This window comes from Vicugna pacos, chromosome 7 (assembly GCF_048564905.1).
Source record: "Vicugna pacos chromosome 7, VicPac4, whole genome shotgun sequence".
NCBI lineage: Eukaryota > Metazoa > Chordata > Mammalia > Artiodactyla > Camelidae > Vicugna > Vicugna pacos.
Window position 1 is genome coordinate 8,462,732 of NC_132993.1, and position 22,397 is coordinate 8,485,128.

Here is a 22,397-nt window from a genome sequence, read left to right on the forward strand (position 1 = left end):
ATTTATTCAGATTTGCCTTCTCAGGACCTAGCAACAGCCTACTTAATGAATGCCACTTCACCTTGACAACATGTCGTATTTTCTTTTTAAAGCTTTTTCAGTGATATTTTCATATTTTAATAATATTTCACTTCTGAAAAAAAATCACAGAGTATCATGGAAACATGTAAAAATACATGGAGTTCAAATATCCATAAAAAGATAACTTGACTTATTGAATTTTGTATTTTTTATTGAAAAATTTGTGATTATTAGAAAGAAACATCTGGTATACATGTTCAGAATTAAAAATACATAACTTCAATTTGTATATCTGATCCATTGGCTTCTCTGTCTGCTCTATTTTTCTAGGCTCTGTTTTAAACATTTGCTTATCTCTCTGTTTCTCTCCAGTAATGCGAGTATCATATGTTATGTGATCTCCAGGACAAATTATATGTATCTATTGTAATCTAGATGTATATCCATCTGCCCATAGCAAAATAGCAAAGTGAAAACCAAATGAGATGCTGATAGCCATAATAAAAAATTTCAGCCTTTATAGAAATGCACCCAAATACACACAGAGGCGGTACGATGTGAAATTATATGGTATGATTCTTCAACAGTGATGTTTAGTCCGTAGGCAGAGATAAGATGCAAAAGCTTGTGTGCTAAGAGAAAAGAGTGAAGGAGAGACAAATGGACCAAGAAAGAAGAGCTTCCATTTCTTTCAGCTTTTGCAGTCTTATTTCCAGGATTCCTGAAGCTTATATATTTCATTTTGTCTTTGATTCCATAAATCCTTAATATGTCCCAATAGCATATTTCTCTCTTTTTGCTTTAGCTAACTTAAAGTGGTTCCTTGTATACATATATAAAGTACTATTTCTTAGGAAGATATAGTGGCATTAGAAGTACATAGGATCCCGAAAATGAACCATACAAAAGCATATTTTAATAAGCTCATGATACGTGAAACTCTTTTTAAAATGATGCGGCAGGGGAAGGTACAGCTCATTGGTAGAGTATGTGCTTAGCATGTATGAAGTCCTGGGTTCAATCCCTGGTATCTTCATTAAAAAAAAATGATGCTACCATATAACTGAAGTACTGAAAATAAATTTTCTTAGATATCAAAATTGTATAGATAGAATTTTCTCTTTTTTCCCAAATAATTACATACTACAAGAAAATTATAGTACAAATCATTGGTCAAAAAATGATGTAATGAATAAAAGCCAGACTAACCTAAGAATAACAGTGGTTTCAGATCTTTCTGTGGAATTAGGTATTTATTTTATATAAATATAAATTAGCTTCCATTAAATCTGTATCAGAATAAAGATTCATGAAGGACTGATGCTTAATATAACCTCAAATGAAAGATGATTTTATTGATCACACTGAATATTGAGATTCACATAGAAAAACTGTTACAGAATAGGAACAAAAATCTGAATTAGCATTAAACAGTATATTTACATGCTTCCTGGATCAGAGAGGAATATTTTCACGTAGTGGATGTAGCCAATATTTCTGAAATCAAAGTGGCGAAATCATTACAAACAAAAAAGAGAAACTAAACACTGAAGACATTTTGGGTATACCGCAAAATAGGAACAATTTGAAGACCGTGAAGACATAATGTACTGAAGAACTCCGTAATAATATCGATTTTTTTCTCCATAGTTTCATGTTTTCTCAGTCACACTAGGTTTGGAAATTTTGAAAGCTGACCTTTCTTTAAGACTTCCAGAGTTAAATATTTCAGCATTTACTTATCAAATTACTTTTCGAGATAATTTTCTTCTACCGTTAAACTGTGACTTTGAGAAAATGTACTGCAACACAAGTAAATCTGAACAAATAAAAAATATATTAATTTGAAATGGTAGAGTTGGTGGCTTCAGTCCTGCGGAATTGCCATTTTTTGTTCTTATACACATGATGATAACATCATGTATGACAGTGGACAAGATCTGGAAGTCAATTTGGAAAAAGAAAAATCGGTATGTTTAAGAAGTAGAAAGGGGAAGGAGATAGCACAGTGGTAGTGTGTGCCTAGCAAGCACAAGGTCCTGGGTTCAATCCCCAGGATCAAATCTGAAAATAAACACAGAAATAATACCTAACTACCTCCCTCAATGCAGTACGGTATGTCAATTATATCTCACTGAAACTGGAAAGAAAAAAAATTTTTTAAAAAGTAGAAGCATCAATGATTTAGAAAACTGCTTTTAAGACTTATTTTAACTTTATAGATATGGCATATATATCTTGTAACAGCGTACATTTTAGCTGTAATTGTTGATAATTTTCTGGTGTTGCTCAGTTATTCTTGTAAAGGGCTTCTTCCTGTTGCAAAGCTTCTCCCTGCTATTACGAAGCCAACTCCAAGTCTCCCAGTCAGAACCGATAGCAACTTTGGTGGATTGTGTTCTTGCATAGCATTATTTTTTGTAGAATCTAGATTATCTTATAAAGAACAAATGCAAAATTGCAGGTATGTCATTCGGGGCTACGTGGTTAATTTATTTTTATTTAAACAAGCGCCCACCCCCCTTTTTTTATGTTCTGGCAAACACACTCCTTTAGAAGCTTAAAACATTTCAGCAGTTTATTATTACGGAGAAGCTACATCTGGTATAAATGATTATTAGTGGTTGCAGAAATACATTATTAATTTGCAGGATCATACTTTTCAATATTAATTATCCATGGCATGGGTTTTCAGATCCAGTCTCATTAATCACAGACCCTGGGCCAGTATGCTAATTTGAAGTCTATGTAAGAATTAGTAAATATTTGTTCCTTGGTAACACGGTGATAAAACTATGAACTAGAGTGTATCATATCCAAGATCTATTGCTCTGTAGGGTCACACATTGGATGACCCAGCCAACTGGAAAAACCTTTCTTTTTCCTTAGAGCCTACAATATCTTAAAACTTTGGAACAAATACATTAGATTTATTTATTTGAATCAGAGAGTGATCACTTGGGTTTCTTCTTTGGTTTTTTTTTCTTGCTTATTTGCTTTTATAGTCCAGCAATGTTCTTCAATTAATTATCAGTGAATTAATTGACAATTTGAAATAGGAAATATAATGAACTATATATGAGCCAAGATCTTTGTTAAGGAAGAATTACTCTCTTAATTACAAGGAAATGTACTGGGAAAATACCCTGACCAGTTTAGTTGATTGCCGTGTGTTACAAATAACTGACATGTTCCCTTGGAATTACTGAAGATTATATGCAAGGGACTGGCTTTTGGGACACAGGGCTAAAGGACAGTCAGTCATTATTCATCATTAATACTTTTCCCGTGTAAATTTGAAAGTGTCTCTAACCATCTACTTTTCTTTGCTTCCATGTTTTACATTATCTACCCTAAGATCCAAATCCTTAGAGTTCTGTATTGGTTGTGTTGCTGCCTCCTGGTTTGACAAGCTCACCTGAGCTACTGGATAGGTGTAGGCTAACATACTATTTCTCCAAGATGATGTATTTGCAAGTTAGCCATGCTATATATAACTCAAAGAAGTGATTCTGGTAGAGAAGATTTTCTGTTGGTAATTGGGTTTCTTTTTTTTTTTTTAAGCTGAGTAAGCATGTTTATGCCCATCACATTGACATCACATTGAAACTGTGCAGCTCTTTTTAATTCTTTTTGATTTAAATATGACCACATATTTAATTTCCCAAATGGTCAATTCTTGTAATATCATTATAGATTTATATCACTCCTATTGCTTTTGGTTTCATTTCTACATCTCTGAGTCCCATTTCTCTTTTATTAAAATGGTCATTGTTGTTTTCTTTTGTTTGATTGATTTACACCTAACAGGAATTGTTACCAAGCCAAACACCCAGCAAAGCCAATCTACTGACACCAGGTTGTGGTAAAGGAAGGCATGGCATTTATTCAAGGTGCCCAACATGGGGCCAAGTAGAAACAGCAGCTCATGTGCAAAAGAACCAAACCCCCCAGTGGCTTTCAGGAAGCATTTTATTTATTTATTTATTTTTTGACTGGTTAAAGAAGCTGTGGTTTATTTATACAATGGAATACTACTCAACCATAAAAATGATAAAATAATGCCATTTGCAGCAACATGGCTGGACCTGCAGATTATCACACTAAATGAAATTAGCCAGAAAGAGAAACATAGCATATGACATCATTCATGTGGAATCTAAAAAGATGACACAAATGAATTTATCCAAAAAACAGACTCACAGACATAGAAAACAAACTTACGCTTAAGGGGCAGGGGAAGGAGGGTGTGGACGGATAAATTACGAGTTTGAGGTTAGCAGATACCAACTACTATATGTAGAATAAACAAGAGCCCACTGTATAGCACAGCGAACTATGTTCACTATCATGTAACAACCTATAATGAAAGAGTATGAAAAGGAGTCTATGTGTATATATGTGTGTGTATAACTGAATCGCTCTGCTGTCCACCGGCAGTTAACACAACATTGCAAACTGACTGTCCTTTAACAAAACAAAACAAAAAACAGCCTCTCCCTCCAGCGGTGTTGGAGCTGCTCACGGTGGTTTTACCCAGCCGGGCGCTCGCTTTCTCTGGCCCCTCCGTGGGCGGGGCGCTGGGCGGCAGTGACCCCTGTGTGTGACCCCAGACAGGCCAAAGGTCATAAAGCGCCGCGCTCCAGCAGCCGGGAACTTTGCGCAGCGAGGCCGCGCGCGCCACCCGGGGGTGCCGACCACGCGGGCCGGGGCCTGCGTGCCCTCCCGCCCCCACGTCCGCCCCCGCCCCGTCCCCCGTCCCACACCCCGTCCCTCGTCCTGCGGGGCGTGTTCTCCGGCGACTGGCAGGCCGAGCCGTGTGCCCTGGGCCGCGCGTGGCCGCACCTTCCTCAGGTACCGCGGGAGGGCCCTCCCGGGCCGGCAGCGGGGAGGCCCGGAGCCCGGAGCCCAGGGTGGGTTCTGGGGGTTGACCTGGGGTGCGTAACAAGAGCTGAGTAACCCGCACCGAGACGACAGCCTCGTTCTGGGTCCCCGGTTGGGACAGCCGGCTGCCTCTAGACCTTGCCCGTCCCCTGGGGGTGGTCACCCAGCGGAGGACCACTGCTGACCGCTCACAGGCGCTGTCCCGAGTCCAGCCAACCCACCGGTCGCCCTGCAGGACCCTGGTGACCGGCGTGTCCCGTGGTGTGGGAGGACAGACAGGAGCCCCTCACTTCTTGCAGGATGGCTGTGGGGTCTCGGCCCCAGGAAGTGCCCCGTGTGTCCGTCACGGAGAGACTGGCCACGTCTTGTGGTTTGTTTTAATCAGGTGTCCATCCCACTGCGGTCACAGGAAGAGTTATTAAAGGCAACATTAGGGATGGGTTTTTCAGGTGCCTCATCAGCTCCTGGGCATTCTTCTGACTGGTCGGTGGTGAGGTGGCAGGGTAACGTTTCCAGAATCCTAGTTATCAGTTTTCTGCCTCCAAATGGTCTGGGGTCTACCTGCTGGTAGTCAGTATGCAGTTAACTTCTCCCACCTGGTGGGGGTTTTAGTGCGTGCAAAACAACTCAAGGACATGGCAGAGGATTATTTACAGCTGTTCAGGAGGAACTAAATGTCCTCGACTTTGTTTTATGGCTAAACGATTATTATTTTGTCTTGTCTGATTGTTTTCCTTTGTGTCTGCATTTCTCTGACTAAATTTGCTCTTTGGAACTGGATGAAGGCCTAGGAGGCTAAAGCTTCTTTGCAGGCAAGACATGTGGGATCAACGCAAGGTCCTGTTTGGTTTCAGGGTTACAGGGCCCAAGGCACCGATTTCCTACGCTGCTTGCCAGTGCTTTGATTTCTGAACCCCCTAGGAATTCCTTCTCGAAAATTTGTGTTTAGATAATGGTTTTGCCAATTGGGCTCTCCCTCTTTGATGTCTAAATCTTATTTCTCAACGAATGACAATTCAAATGACCAAGGCTCTTTGTCAAGTCCTTTTGCTCACACTTCCAATTCCTTCATTTTCTTTCTGTCTTTCTTTTCCCTCATTGTATGTTAGAACCAGTTTTGGAGTCGGAACCATGTGAACCTTTGTTATGTCCTGGCCTTTGGTGGCTTTGAAAAAGTGCCTTAGCTTCTGTAAGCATCACCTTCTTCACTGGTAAAATATGGTATATAAGCTAATCCCAGAGGCTTGTCACAGCAAGTGAATGGGTGTAGATACAGAATTTTTGTCACGTAGCAACTTTGAGATGTTTTGTTTTCTTCTCTTTTCTTGTGAGGCTGTTGCCATAACTGACATTTGATAAATACACCCAGTGAAAGACAGAATACTTGTTACTCGTGTGCTTTCTCACCAAAACGGCTGAGCAAAGATTCTAGTTTTAGTGTAATTACTATCCTTCAGAGTGAGTCCACTTCTTTCTTACAGATGATCCCTTTCATCAACCTGCAGGTAACACAACAAATCCCCCACAAGTCTTCCTGGTTTAAAGTTTGCTCCCCCCCTCTTAATTCTCAACATTTTAGCTAAGGTGAATATATATGTGTAATAGAAGTATATATTTATAATTTTATAAATACATTCATGGCTTAATAGCTTTTCAGTTTGCATACACAATACTGTATATGCATACTAAAAAGCTATTAAGTCATAAGTGTATTTATATAATTACAAAATTTCTAGTCTGCATTTAAAAAAAATTAACAAAATAAGAAAAGAAATAATTGTGAAAAAAACCTCTTAACAGTTGATATCTCCTAATCTTTCTCTTAAAAATCAATAAAAAAGATGAATAAGGCAATAACTAAATGGACAAAAACAGGAACACAGCCAAGACATATAATGGTCAATGACGCTATCACATAATGCTTATGCTATTTACAATTTAATAAAATTAAATTAAAAAGGAATAGAGTTTTTATTTTACCCATGAATTTAGTAAAGATTAAATGTTTAACAGCACCTAATATGCTGAGGGCATGGGATATGCTATCATAAACCAGAAAGTCTCCATTTTTATCTTGGTTTATAGGTCCCTCTGACCAGAACCCTTCCTGTCCCATCAGTGTGTTTCCAGCATCTTCTCCCATGCATCAACCACCGTAACCTTTGCCATTTTTACCAAATAAGATATACTGTTATCAGTCTGCACACAAATTTTCTTTTTTCTCTGCCAAAAACATGTTTCCTCTTTCAATTTTATTTGTTAGCACATCCTTCCTTTCTGTTTCATTGAGTGAATCTTTCACTTGCAAGGGTCCGCTGTCTTCCATGAGCTGGGGTTGGATGGCTCTGCCCTGTCTCCCCACAGCAGCTCTAACCTCTCACATCTCACTTCTCGCTTCCATGCTGTGGTGTCGTTGCTTGTTCAATTTTAACCACCTCTGCCAGACCACAGGCTTTCTTGAGCACTTTTGTACCCTTACCATCTAAAAGAATGCCTGAAATAGAGTGGGTCATTCATAAATAAGTAATTTGTTAGCTACCAATATTTGAATATTTTCACAAATAATATGTGATTATTCATAAACCAATAGACTTGTCACAAATACCCCAACTGTGATGTGTATCAAATCACTCAGGACGTCATCTCATCATATGCCTTTTGTTCTATAATCACAGTACTCTTTACTAAAATAATAATGTAAATATTTAATCAACTTGTTTTATTGTAAAGATAAAGATACAAGCACGATTGAAACACACCGCTTTGTGTAGTCATCACTGCTGATGTTCACAGCATCCTTTATAAACTTGGGAGCCAGCTTAGTTGTGGTTTTCGGAGAGCCTGTGTATTGGGTCTGCTGTGAGCACTGAGAACAGACTAATTCTGTAATAAGTAAGGTTTTAGTGGCTACAAGTAACAGATAGAGGGAGAGAACAAGGGAGAGAGGGAAAGGAGGAGGGAAAGGATGGGAAAGAGGCAGTTGGCATATACTGGGTCTGTTATGAATGAGGACGTCAGATTCAGGTGCTCTTATTCAATAACAACTATTTCAATTACAAAATTACTAGTGTGCAAATTCTTTTTGTGGTGGTTTTCATATTTTTTGTGGATTTTTTTATTATATGATAGTCAGTTTACAATGTTGTGTCAATTTCTGGTGTACAGCATCCTGTTTCAGTCATACATATACATAAATATATTCATTTTCATTGTAGGTTACTACAAGATTTTAAACATAGTTCCCTGTGATGTACAGAAGAAACTTGTTGTTTATCTATTTTATATATAGTAGTTAGTATCTGCAAATCCTGAACTCCCAATTTATCCCTTCTTGTTCCTTTCCCCCCTAGTAACCACAAGATTGTTTTCAATGTGTCTGTTTCTGTTTTGTAAATAAGTTTGTGTCTTTTTTTTTTAGATTCCACATATGAGTGATATTATATGGTATTTTTCTTTCTTCCTGGCTTACTTCACTTAGAATGACAATCTCCAGGTCCACTGATGTGGCTGCATTATTGTATTCTTTTCTATGGCTGAGTAGTATTCCATTGTATAAATATACCACAATTTTATCCAGTCATCTGTCGCTGGACGTTTAGGTTGCTTCCATATCTTGGCTATTGTAAATAGTTCTGCTATGAACATTGGGGTGCATGTATCTTTTCGAATTAGAGTCCCCTCTGGGTATATGCTCAGGAGTGGGATCACTGTATTTTATGATAAGTCTATTTTTAGTATTTTGAGGAACCTCCATATTGTTTTCCATAATTGCTGCACCAAACTACATTCCCGCCAGCAGCATAGGAGGGCTCCCTTTCTCCACACCCTCTCCAGCATTTACAGTTCGTGGACTTTTGAATGATGGCCATTCTCTAATTCGAGAGCCAGTGCTCTTTGATCATCAGAACTGTGCTGCAAAATAATATATTTCCCTGGGACTTCGTGATTTTTCTGATATAGAAGTATGAAAGTAGAAGCTGAGTGATATTTGTTTGGGTTATTACCAAAAGGCCTCTTGCCATAGATGAGAGGTTGGACTGTAGTCCCTCAAATCTCTCAGATTCTGAGATTAATGCGTCCAGGGATATGTGAAGACACTGTAATCAGTTTGCTGTGAACACAAATGTTACACAAGCAGGATTCCATCTCAGGCTCATAAAAGTTTCAGCTGCCTTGTAATGAAGATCTAGTTGATAGGATTAACTCTACTTTGTGCCCCAAATGACAACTGACCTGAGGATAAGCTGTCATAGACCAGTGTCTCTTCCGTTTCCTGTGAAAACACAAATTGGAGTACATTAAAACTCATGATGTATGTTTACAAGAAAAGATGTTCTGAGCTAGTATGAATCTGTCTTTCAAGAGTGATCTTCATTATAAATAATGTGTTTATCTATCTGCACTTTAATCTTATTTTAAAACTTAACAGCAAGGATATATATTTTTAAGATCTTTTCTTGTTAGAAGTTAAATCTCTATAAAATAATCAGTCATAATAAATATTTAAAAGGTCTAATAGAATTAGAATTACTGTCATCTGGACATAAAGTATTTCATTCTGTTTATTATTGTTATGCAAAATTTCTGGGTGGATTTTTCACTAAATTTAAAGGGGCCATTCAAGAGAATCTCCTGTGAAATACAGGCTATGTGACATGTGTTGAATTCACTTTGGGGGGACCCTGGAGTCATTCCCTGCAGCAGTTAAAGTAGAGAAACAGAAAATTGTCCATTTACCTGTCCATCAGGAGAGACGTTCATATATTAAGATACTATACAAAATAACCGTTGTTTTAAATAGTAACCCCAAATAATAAACCAGAAGGACAGATACTCTGAATTGTGAACAGTGTTTTGCCATTGAAGTATTTCACAGATGACAATGTTTTTGCATCAGGAGCAGCTGGGAATGGTAGGGAAAGGAGGAATTGTTATATATGGCTTTTTAAATTTAAAGTGGGCTAATGATTCTAAACAATGATGAGCTTATTTAGCAGTGAGTAAGTTGAGTTTACTTTTCTAAACCCTTTAAAGTCAAGACTTCAATTTCTATGGCCAGAATTTGGCAATTTACCTGCCATTTATAAGCTTGTTTGCTTTTTAGGATGTTTGCAAGTACCTCTGTTTTACGCTGCTAGAATGCAATTTTGTTCTCATAGAAAAGTTAGTTTTTTAATCATCAGGGTGAACTTTAAAAAATTTTTGTTTTTATTTTTTAAATTGAAATATAGTTGGTTTACAATGTTATATTCGTTTCAAGTGTAGAGTGATTTGATATTTTTATAGATCATACTCCATTAAGGTTATTATATAATACTGGGTATATTCCCGGTGCTGTGCATTACATCCTTGTATCTTATTGTTTTATACCTTGTAGTTTGTACCTCCTAATTCCCTTCCCCTGTCTTGCCCCTCCCCACACTGCTCTTCCCATTGGTAACCACTAGCTTGTTCTCTGTATCTGTGAGTCTGCTTCTGTTTTGTATTATTCATTCATTTGTTTTATTTTTTAGATTTCACATATAAGTGAAAACATACAGTATTTTTCCTTCTCTGACTGACTGACTTCACTAAGCATATTACTCTCCAGGTCCAGCCATATTATTGTAAATGGCTAAATTTCATTCTTTTTATGGCTGAGTAGTACTCCATTGTGTGTGTGTATGTATGTATGTTTGTGTGTGTGTGTGTATATATATTATATATATAAAATATCATATATAAATATGGAAGATATATACTGTATCTTCTTTACTCATTCATCTGTTGCTGGACATTTAAGTTGCTCCTTTTCTTGGATATTATAAATAATGCTGCTATGAACATTGGGGTGCATATAGCTTTTCAAATTAGTCTTTTTATTTTCTTCAGATGTATACCTGGGAGTGGTACTGATCCTGAAGTTCCTAAAAGTTGTTCCTTCAAAGACTACATGTATTAGGACAGTCAGACTGTATGATGGTATTTTCTCTAGAAATCATTCTCAGTGCCAGAATTACAGATTAATAACAAGTGAGTTATTTCTGGAAGTTATCTGAAGGCTTTGTATATGCACGTTCAACCACTGATTTTAAGATAATAACTCAGTTGCCCCTCAAGTGAGTTAGTCCACTTTAAGAGGCTTAAACTTACAGACAGAGATTAATACTGCCAAGTAGTATATGCCTGGTATCTTAAAATATATAGAGGAATGTATATAAGGCCAAAGGAATTTGCCTTAAATATACTGAGTATTTCATGAGTGCTTCACCTGTGTATACCTAGGTGACAATGGAAAAGCATGACCGCTAGGATATTTCTCCTGCCATTTCCTGTCTTGCCAATATTGTCAATCCTATCCGTGTTCCTGCTGATTTCCATGACAGAACACTAGGTTAGATTGTCAGAGCAGATTCACAGGAATCAAGCTATTACCCAGTGCCAGCCTTTACCAATAACTCAGATACCAGCAAACATCAAGTACAGATAAAACGATCTTTTCCAGAAGAAGACTGAAACCATCTGATAACATCCCAAAGTGTCCCCTTTCTTCTTTCTTAGGGTATCTTTGTTCACAAAGAGACCCACTTTAATTTGAGGGAAAGATTTCTTTTTATACACCGTTCATTACATAACTTACGAACCCCAATTTTCCAGGCAGCCCTGCAGCATAAATCAACAATGCAGGTTAATTTGTAGTATTGCGGTCTGTATGGTCTAGTTATATCCTGATATAACCCTGTAGCAGGCGCTCCCCTTTTCTATATAAACGCTGTGTCATGTTAATAAGGAGACTGAGTCAAGGTCAATGCATATTTACAAAGGGGATCTGGGTGAGGCTGTTCATTTCCCTGAACTTTCTCAGTAGAAAAGAAAACTAGTCTCAGGTCCTTACCTTTTCAAATTTCCATACAGTTAATTTCCTTATGTTGATGTACCCATTTTCCTGTGAATTCCCATAGGGACAGCAGCATTATACCATTTTTTGAAATAATTGTTCTTATGAACTTTATCAACATTTTTGAAAATTTATCAAACTATAAAATCTTTAAGAAGAGATACAGTGCAGTCACCATGATACTGAGTTCCAGCTGAACCTGAATTTGACTTTAAATTTCATGGTCTACATGCTTTACAGCAGCAGGCACATTTGTTAAATAATTTTGTGAGAAGTGGTTTCCTCCTATGATAAAAAAATCAAAATAGTGATACAGTTTAGTATTCTTGTATGGATTATGAGACAAAAATATACGAAAAGTGCAAAGAAAGGGGTCAGGAGATGGCAGGTGCTCAAAAACACTTATTTTCTTTGCCTTTTTGTGAAATTAATCGGATCTCAGATTCTTTCTCTTTGATCAATAGTGTTGTACATTTTCCTTGTTCTTATCTCAGCTGTGTGAGTAGCTCTTTCTCATCTCCTTTGCTAATGTTCTCCTCCTTCTCCACTACCCTAAAACTGGATATTCATTTTTCAAATTATGCTCTTAAGTCGTTTAATTTTCTCATGTTACATTCCTATTTTTAGACTCCCGAATGAATGGTAAATATTTTATTTTGAAACCACACTCATAATTTGAAATATCACTCATTTAAATAAGGCTAAAACCACATCTAGGTCAAAAACACACTGTTTAAATAAAATAATGATAATAATAACCTGTACATCAGACATTTCTGACCATGCTCTCAATTTCCATCCTGATCATGAGAGATTTTAGTTTCCAATTTTTTTAATGACTTTACCATTTGAAAAATTTATACAGTTTTCAAAAGCCAAGTGCAAACACTTCTCATGGAATTTCAGTTCCTCATTCTTTTTTGTTCAAATATATATATATATATATATATATACATAGTGTATACTCCACAAATATTTTAGTAGTAGCACCATCTTGGCTTTTATGTGTGGTGGTAAATAATCATGTTTCCTACACTCAAGGGTCAAATAGATTCAGTTGATTGAAAGGCATTAGCCACACAGGTGCCCCAAATGTAACTGCAACTGTAATAGACAATACAGAGGAAAACATGGAATGTTAGAGGTCTTACAGTAAGAGAGACCTAGGGACTTGTCACTTTGAGGAAGTGAACTACAGGTTAAGATTTGAAAGATGAGAACCAATTAACTGTGATATTGTGGCTCAGTCAGAGGAGGGGGGCCAGGCAAGCACTCCCAGATTCTTAGGTAATTCATGTATTTTACGATCTGCTAAGACCACTGGCAGGTAAACCTTCATCCTCTTTTGTCTGAAATATAAGATGCACCTGGTTGTTTGGAGAAGCGGATCAGGATGAAAAGACCCAGAGGCTTCCAGGAAACCCAGAATGCGCATACGGATTTATTAATACCACGTCTTACTGTCCAGCTAATTCACATCTATGGCCGCTACAGTCAGAACAGCAGCGATACGCTCTGTTTGGCTCTGGTTTTGTGTGGCTGACATCTTCGTCTTACTTCGAAACCTGCTCCCTGCTCCCTTCAGTCTCCCCGTTGTTTTCTTAGGATGGGTTAATTGACATCAGCTGTTTCTAATTGGGCATCACCTTGCTTCTATTGCAATACACCTTTGGAGACTAGGGGTCCAAGATTTTCATGCTTACTTTATTCTCGTGATATAAAAAAGTTCTATTACATTCCTTATGTGTATATACCAAGTACACAACTTAAAAATGGTCATAATCTTTTATTTTTTATTATTTGTTAAGATCTTCTTGTGAAATAGGGATCTCATCCAGGATCTTCAGCTGAGAGCAATTTCTCATAACTTAACTCACATATACGATATTTATAATCAGTTAGACTCTTTCTTTTATCTCCTAACTCCTTGATCTTCTGAAAACTGTAAGATCTGACAGACAACACATTAAATTTAACCCTCAGCATCTGCTGTCTGTGTATCTGGCATCGTTGACAGAACTTGTGCCTTTGCCCACGGCATTGCCTCTGCCTGGAATTCCCTCCACCCTTATTTCTATTCATCTAAGTTAGGGATTCTCAGTTTAGTTCTATTGGTAACAAGCTTTCAAATCATGATATTTTGGGCTGGCACACTGAAACGATTTTAGAAAGATTAAAGTCATTAGCGAGCCAACTAGGCTAATTCAGTCCTTGTGACAAGAGAGTCAGGCTTCTGGGTCTTCGACCTGCACTTGCTTGAATGCCCTGTGATGCTGCGGGTGGAGGGCAGGTCCCTGCCTTGATTGTTCACTCAGTCCTAAGACAAAGCCCCATGTATTCCAAGCAGTCATATCAGAATATACTTTTTGAAGGAATCCTAGAAATTAACTACTATTTTCTTCTTGTGAAGACAAATATTTACAGGCTTCTTCGTACCCTTAAGTGTACACTGTGCCTTCTTCCTCCGCGGGCACTGATATGTGTTTTCCTCTGTCCTTTGTTACACAATTTGCTCCAATCTGTTCAGTTGTTATCTTTTGCCCTCCAGATACCATTAAAACCATTTATCTCTTTAATTATTGCAAAGACAAGTTTACATACTGACCAGAACATAGCAGGAAGCCCGAAAGGCCTGTCAAGCCCTGAACCGAGTTCACCCTTTAACGAAGAGTCAGCTGAAGGCACAGAACATCCCGAGGCCTCGTTCTCTCCTCTGAATTCCAGTAATTCCTACTTCCTGTACCCTTCGTTCTTCCGTTTGGCCAATTCTAGTTTGTATCGTCACTATTTTCTTGCTTCAAATCAGGAAGCATTTCTAGTGGTCTTCACACAGTCAGGCTTCTGAGCAATGTCAAATTAAGACATTTAAGCTCATTATTGCTTTATATTCACTTTCCTTTTACTTTACTAGAGTATAAGGGATGTTGACATTTTCTTCTTTTGCTTAATCCTTCATAGTTACAATTGCAAGAGTGTTTGAGAAAAAAGCTGGAGTAGAAATAAGCAAATTACATTTAAAGGAATGAAAATAATAAATTCCTTTGATGTATACAAATGGCAAAAAGGAATATTTCATGGGCTCCTTGCTTTTTATAGTTCCTAAAATATGATTTTTTTTCATAATTAAATTTACTTTGCGAAGTGATACTGGCTTCTGTGAAAAAAAAAATCAGCCTATTCAGTTAACGCCTTTTCTGGCCACTTTCTCACTTATTGAAACTTACGCAGTTAATCAACAAATATGTGTTTAGAATCTGTTAACTCCAAGAACACGTGCTGTAGGCTACAGAGGGTCTGAGAGATGATGTACTGAAGTTTGTCCTTATCTCAAAGAACGATGCAACGTAGCGTACAGACACAGGATAGAAAGAGTGAAAAAAATGAAATGACTAACAAAACAAACTACAGAAGATATTCCAAAACAGAAAATCAATTTTCTAAAAATAAATATAAAATATTTATAATTTTGTAATTTTTATATTTAAATATAAGTTTAAAAAATGAATATGAAAAGGAACTGAAAATGTGGAGCATTGCCTGCTAGTACAAACTAACAGAATCAACCTAGGAAATATATATTTAAAAGGAGGAATCCTGGTGTGTTGCGATTATCTGGAAAGTTTCAAGGAAAAGGAAGCTCCTGAAATGGCACATCAGAGAAGGGTAGTTTTGAGAGCAGAGAAGAGAAAAAAGGAAATTGATAATAAGCTGAAAAGATGTATTCATGGAACATGATGAGAGCATTCTGGAGAAGAGATATATGGAAGCACTAAGGTTAGAGAGATTATTTAGACATTAAAATGTGCAGCTAAAGAATTTGAATTTGTTCTTTACTGTATTTGCCAAAGGAATTTTTTTTCTCTCCCACTGTGGTCTGATTACCAGGAGTTTCAAATTCTTAGAGGCACATTAGCGATGACTCATGACTTCTAATACTTTTCAAGGGAAATATCTGATCACGTGTAATACAGTGTGTGTTGTAGGTAATGCATTCATAGAAAACTGGGAAAAGTCTCAATCTTTTTGTCTTTGTGTATTGCTTTGATTTTTATTTTATATTAGTAAATGACAGAACAAGGAAATAAGAAGCTTTAAAGATTTGAAACCCCTTTTCTCACCCATTTTATACATGTATAAACTACAATGCTACCAACTGACTTATGCGTCATATAACTTGTTTCCTACTATTAACATTTCATATTACGGCATGTTACCTCGTGTGAGATACTTAGATGAATGACATATTACACAATATTGGAGGAAAAAACCATAAAAATTATATGTCATTCATCTATTATTGGTTCAGCGTTCCAATTTCATTCAAATTCATTCAGATTAGATTGCTCCTTTTTGCAAAAAAGTACAACTTACTCATAAAAGTATACTTTAAAAAGTGTATATTAAAATGTTGTAAAGATAGCTTTGATAGGAGAGATTACTAAATTCCATTAAAACATTATATTAAAAATTTTAACTAAATGAAAGGAAATAAAATTAGTTTTAGGCATTTTAAATCTAGAAGGCTTTTTAAATAGCTGCACACAAAAAAATATTAGGGAGACACAATATTTATGCAAATTTACTTATGGCGACTCTAGTGGATTCACTTAATAAGCTCTTAATACGCATTTAAGTCTCCATGTGTATATATGTTGGTGTTTTTAGAATGTCAGTTTTTCAGTAATCCTGTTTATTTTTGCATATTTAATAACATTAGTTATTACTATTATGTTTCCTGATTGTTAGAATATACCCAGTTCTTGTGTTTCTGCAATTTAAGGTTTTTTTTAAAATTAGAACTCTAATAATAAAAGAAGTACTTTTAAGATAATAATAGCCACCATTTATTATATGCAAATTATGGGGTTTTTCCTCGTAGGAATGAGTTTGAATAGTGACAGCTACCATGAGTATGATAAAATAGTTGCATGCCAGGCTCTGTGCTATACCTTCTACATAAATTAGCTCTGGCGATCTTTTAATTCTCATAGGTAAGTATTTGAAACCCTGTTTCACAGATACAAAGAGGAAGGATTAACTTGCCAAATTAAAAACCCCTAGAAAAAGTCAGAAACCAAAGCAGTCATATAGTACTGACTTTGGGGCCTGCCTTCCCTTCCTGTGCCACAAAGTCTCCTAAGGTATTCCTCTGTGTGTGGTTTTTAATTTTTTTTTGCCACAAATGCTTTTAAACCACAGTTTATAATTCCCTGTTACTCTCTGCGCCGTGTCTCTCTGACCCTTCACTTCATTGACTGTTTCTATCCTCCTAATGTTGTTCTTATCCTTAATCTTCTGTCATCTTCCTGGGAGATACATATATTTTTGTGCACTCATCTCATTTCTAACAGCATGATTTCCAAGAGCATATAACCTTCCTCTATACTATAAGGCAGAAGGGGGATTCCTCCTGCCTATCGAATGTTGGGCTATTATAATGGTTGTTCAACTATTCTGTTTAATTTTGTGTCTCTTATTTATTCTGTGTCAACAAATACCACTCCAACCATAACAGCCTCGACTACTTTAACAACGAAGTGGGACAGAGTGACTTTCCCTGAAATGTAAAATCACCACTTCCTCCGCCTGCTGGTAAGGGTTCACCTCTGATGAAGCCACATTTTATCAGAGAAATAATTGCTGGAGGTCACCTCTCTCCTTCGATTTCCTTATTTTTCTTTTAAAACCCTCTGTTTTCCACTTCAGAACATATCTATTGCCTATTGTACTTAGACAACAGAGTCAAAGAAACTGGATAGTCTTGGTCTGTGACTCTCAGCCCTGTGAAGTTTCACGTATTTCTGTAAGCACCGTGTTCAGTCTGGAGCTGTGAAAGGTGGAGGGGGGCTGTAAAACAATACGCTTCCTTTGCCCTTGAGATCCTTATCCTCTGGTTTAGGAGAAAAGACATAAACCAACCAGCCATAAATGGGAGCCAGACTGCAGTATTCATGAGACTGCGGTATTCAGTGTTTTAGAATGTAAAGGAGTAAGAACATATGCATGTATATATGCATATCTTATGCATACAGAAACCCAAATATATATACTTATACACACCCAAATGTATATTATTAAATTTTTTATTATTACATATTACCTTTTTATATTATCTTATTAATATATTATCTATTTCTTTACTTATGTTAACATATATAACTACTATATTACTATATATTACTAATTCTAATATACTTTAGGATTAAGGGAAGAGGTCTTGAGCTAGGTAATCCTCAAAAGAAGACCCAGTTTATGTCCATGCCTGAACCAAAAGCTGATGCCTTCAGCTGTACTGTGGGGGAAATAGGGTGATGAGATTTCCCATTTGTTTAAGTTGCTCATGTGCCTTTTGAAAGTGCTCACATATGTTTGAAATATGTTGAAATATTTTATTTCACTCCACCATCTCTGTACAACTCTTAAGGTTACAGGGTGTCCACTAAGGTTCTGTCATTGGCAGTTGGCCTCATTCATTCTTATTCTGTATTGGGGGGGCACCTTTGCAACTAGTTTTGCTGAAGATGCTTGTGAGTATTTTTGTCTTTATCTCTTCTAGTTACTTAGTCTTTTTTAATGAGAACATTTGTAGAAGTTCAAAAACTTTGCTGACATTGTGGTCTTGTGGCCAGAAACCTGTTCTTTGATAATTAGCTTTTATTGAAATATATTAGACATATAACATTATGTAAGTTTAAGGTATTCACATGTTGTTTTGATAATTTGTATACTGCAGTATGATTACCATTGTAGCCTTAGCTAGGACCTCTATCTTGTCACATAATTATTGTTTCTTTTACTCATGATGACCAAGATAGAGAAACAATCTGAGGTCCCATTAATGGATGAATGGGTAAAGAATATGCTCATTGACTGTTATTGACAATTCCCTTGTTTTGGAAGAGTGGTTGTACTTTAAGTAAAAGAAGAATGAACATTGGCTTTACAGTAATTTCAAGTAATTGATTTGTTTACTCATTTTATCAATATTTGATTTAGGTAAAATTAATTATCAATTTATTAATTGGAAAATAAAATTGCTATAGTGACAAAATTACAAAGGCATATTGATGTGTAGTAAAAATATAAATTGATGTGTTTATAAGTATCAAGGACTTAAATTGATCATACTTTCAGGAGTCATACTTCCAAGGGTCTGTTCTGAAAAAAAATTAGGAATGAAGATGGTTACTTAACAACAAGATGTGTTCTTATAACTTATAATTTATAATAGTCAAAAATCAGAAACAAGAAGTCCAAAAACACAGAAAGTGTTAAATAAATAGTAATATACCATAGAATAATAACAGGCATCTTCTTTTGGTTAGAGCTGAAATTCATACAGATCTGAGGGAGTTCTTAGGGGAAATTTGAACCATATTTATATTTTGCTTTGAGATACATGGAGTAATGCCTCGTAGACTGGACAGAGGAAAGATTGGTCAAAAGAAGCCCACGGCAACAGTGATTTGCTGAGAACTGAACACAAGAATTATCTTAAGGGAAGAATCTTGCAATTCCAAATAAAAGAGTGGAACAGGGCATGTGAATCAAATGGGGGTATTGGGTTCCAAATATAGTACAGTGTCTCTCAAACATGTCTGACACAGACATCTTGGCTGTAAGAAGCTCTCTTGGGGAAATGATACTGTATCATTTCTGAGCCAACTAGAGGAGCAGAAACAGTTCACCATGGCTAATTTAAATATATACATTTTTTAAAAGCCTGATTAAATAGTCACATGCCTACCTGTTATGTTTAATTTAAATTTAGTTGCATACATATTTTAAAATGTATTATATTAAGTCATATATTACTATAAAAAGAGAGTTTTCTACAGTCACTTTTTATAAGTTAATTTTATTCAAACTCTTTACATTTTGACATCAGTATTTCTGTCATCATTACAGCCAATTTTTGAGTCATCTATCACAGTTTGCAATAGCACATTATCCTCAATTCTCATCCAAGTTGTTTTAAGTACTGCACTTTTTTCAATCTGTGTGTGATACTGTTTCTGAAAATGTTATCCTAATTGCCTAAACAACAGGCAGTCATTTGCATAACATCACAATTTTATTTTTTCAAAACTCTTGTTGATATGTATTCCTGATTTGCATAGGATGATCAATTTTAAACCCATCCTATGAATAGTGGTATCCAACGTTTGTAAGTAAAATTTTAAAGAAATAAACAAAAATCACCACATACCTATTAAATGTCTTTCCCAACATTTTACCTGTATTGTGACTGAGATCAGGGAAATTTATATGACCTGGAGGAACGAAGTGAATGGATATTTCTGTAAGTTCCTAGTGAATGCATACTGATCCTATTTTTCTGGTAGGTTTTGTAAATAATTGACTTACCAGATCACCACATTCTCTAAACTGTGTGACATTGGGAGACACGGCATATGATTTGAAATGTCTGGTGACTTGCCTCTAAAGGTGGGGGGGGGTTTATATCCTCCAATGATAAATGCAGTCCCTTTGGAGATGAATTAAAACAGAGGCACATTAGTCCTGAATTTAAAGGTAGTAGCCAGTCTTAGGTGATACAGTGGATAAATAGTTAGCTATTAAAAACTGGATCATCTTATCGATCCGTTACAATGAATTTTGAGTACAAATTGGTGTATTTATAGACAACCAAATAGGAAAAAATAGAAATTTTTGTGTTGCTGTATGAATGCTGGAGTGATATGTTTGAAGATCAATCAGCATGAGTAGAAGAGGTCATGGTTTTTCCTGGAGGACTGACCACGTCAATGTACACTTTGTGACGGCTGGGGATGATTTGTTATTGTGAGAATTTCTAATAATGTTGAAATAATACTTGAAAGAAAATATCTTGAGTGATGTTTAGGGCAGGTAATGAGTCAATGCAACTGGGACTTGAAATCACGATAATTACTTGAAAAGGAAAGGATTTACTATAGAGAATTGTTACACAGGTGATGGACATGCTGAAAATCCAAACAGCAGATGGTGAGCAACCCGGAATTTAGAAGCAGCAGAGAGCTGCAAACCCCCCTAAGCTGGGGAAAGCAATGGGAGAACTCCCAGGGTCAGAATTCTCTACTGGAACTAGGATGGGCATGTTTGGCAGGAACTGGAGATTTAAAAAGATGCAACTGCTGCTGGAGACTCCACCCAAGGCAAAGAGCTAGGAGATAAACAACCCAGCTTCATTTCTTCCTACCCCTAATTTCCCAGCCTTCAGTTTTCTACCAGTGCTTCAAGAACGCAGCTGACACGAATGCCTAAGAGATGTTGCCTGTCGAGCAGAGGGGAGGAGAGAGAGGCAGAAAAATAGAACTGAAAGCAAAGGACTGGCAGGAGAAAGGCATGATTTCCAGTCGAAAGAAAGAGCGATATTTTTGGATACAGTATATGGTTTAGAGTTTTCTGTACAGCAAAAAATAACAAGGAATGGCTGAAGGGTCAGCTTCACCTCAATGAGAATTATGCAGTTATGTCCAAAACTGAAGGACTTTGTTCCGGGTGCTATTTGAGAACACTGGCCATAGAGTATGGTTGGCAAGGCTGTGAGGAAAGCTGCCATGGTCACTGAAGAGCCCACGGGACACTGCCAGTAAAAAGAGCTCAGGTCCCTTTTATTTTACTTGGCAACTTGGACCAAACATCAATGCCCTTGTGAATTCAAGATGCCAAGACCAGAAATGCGCTTTATGGCAAGTGCACAGAACTAGAAGAGTCAGGGATGAGATTTTATTTGGTGAGAATAATAACAACCTAGTAACAGAGCGAATAGAATACAAGGGAATGTTACCTGTCCTTCAACACTGCAATCTCTGTCATCAGAAATCAGCATTATACAATCGCAGTGATCAACAGTATTTTACCAATGGCTGAGCTGCACGTTGGGCTCAGGGGGTTATTTCTAAACAGAGAATATATGCTTACAGTGTTTACTTTTTAATAAAAGTGTGTTGCAATCCTTAAAATAATTGGAGATTTGGTAAGGTCGTTACTGTTCACAGGAGTTTGCCGCTCCTGCCTGTGGACAGGTTATTGACCGCGTGGCCTTTTCTGGTCATTCAGCATGGGTGGTAGCGTTGTAGGTCACTTCTGGGCAGAGGGCTTAAGAGCCAGCACGCGGGTCTGTCATTGTTATTTTCCTTCAATCTGGAGATTGTCATGTCACAAATGAAGTGAGATGACCCGTGCGAGATATTTAATCTGACTGCAAACGAAGCCAAAAAGCCCCTGTTGGGACTTTGGTTACTGCAGCATAGCTGAGTAGAAACTGGCTGATGCAATCCTGACCAAGGATTCCTCTCCATCAGTGAACAATTTAGGTAACCTTCTCATGGACTTGGCTCCTGATCATCTTGAAGATGTCATTGAAGTTACATTTCTCCTGGCAACAGTTTCCTGACTCCTGCCCCCAGCTGAGGCCAGCTTTCTGGTTTACCTACTATACAAATATATTTATTTCTTCATAAGCAACTATTATTTTTGCATTTTTATCAAATCTTTTTAGATGTTTTAGTTCATTCCCATGGTCATTTCACTATCCCCAGGAAACATAGCACTTTCAGGCTGACATTTCATCCTAACTATTAAATTGTTCACTAAGTTCTGTGTACTC

At 36.9% G+C, this 22,397-nt stretch overlaps 1 long non-coding RNA gene across 1 annotated transcript in view; it reads left to right on the top strand.

Annotated features, from left to right (window-relative positions):
* The first annotated feature begins 4,786 nt into the window (after positions 1–4,786).
* The window catches only part of LOC140697286 (uncharacterized), a 137,863-nt gene continuing 120,252 nt past the window's right edge, over positions 4,787–22,397 (top strand). The window contains exon 1 of the long non-coding RNA XR_012074165.1: positions 4,787–4,875. This is a non-coding gene — a long non-coding RNA (uncharacterized lncRNA). The remainder of the gene's footprint in view (positions 4,876–22,397) is intronic.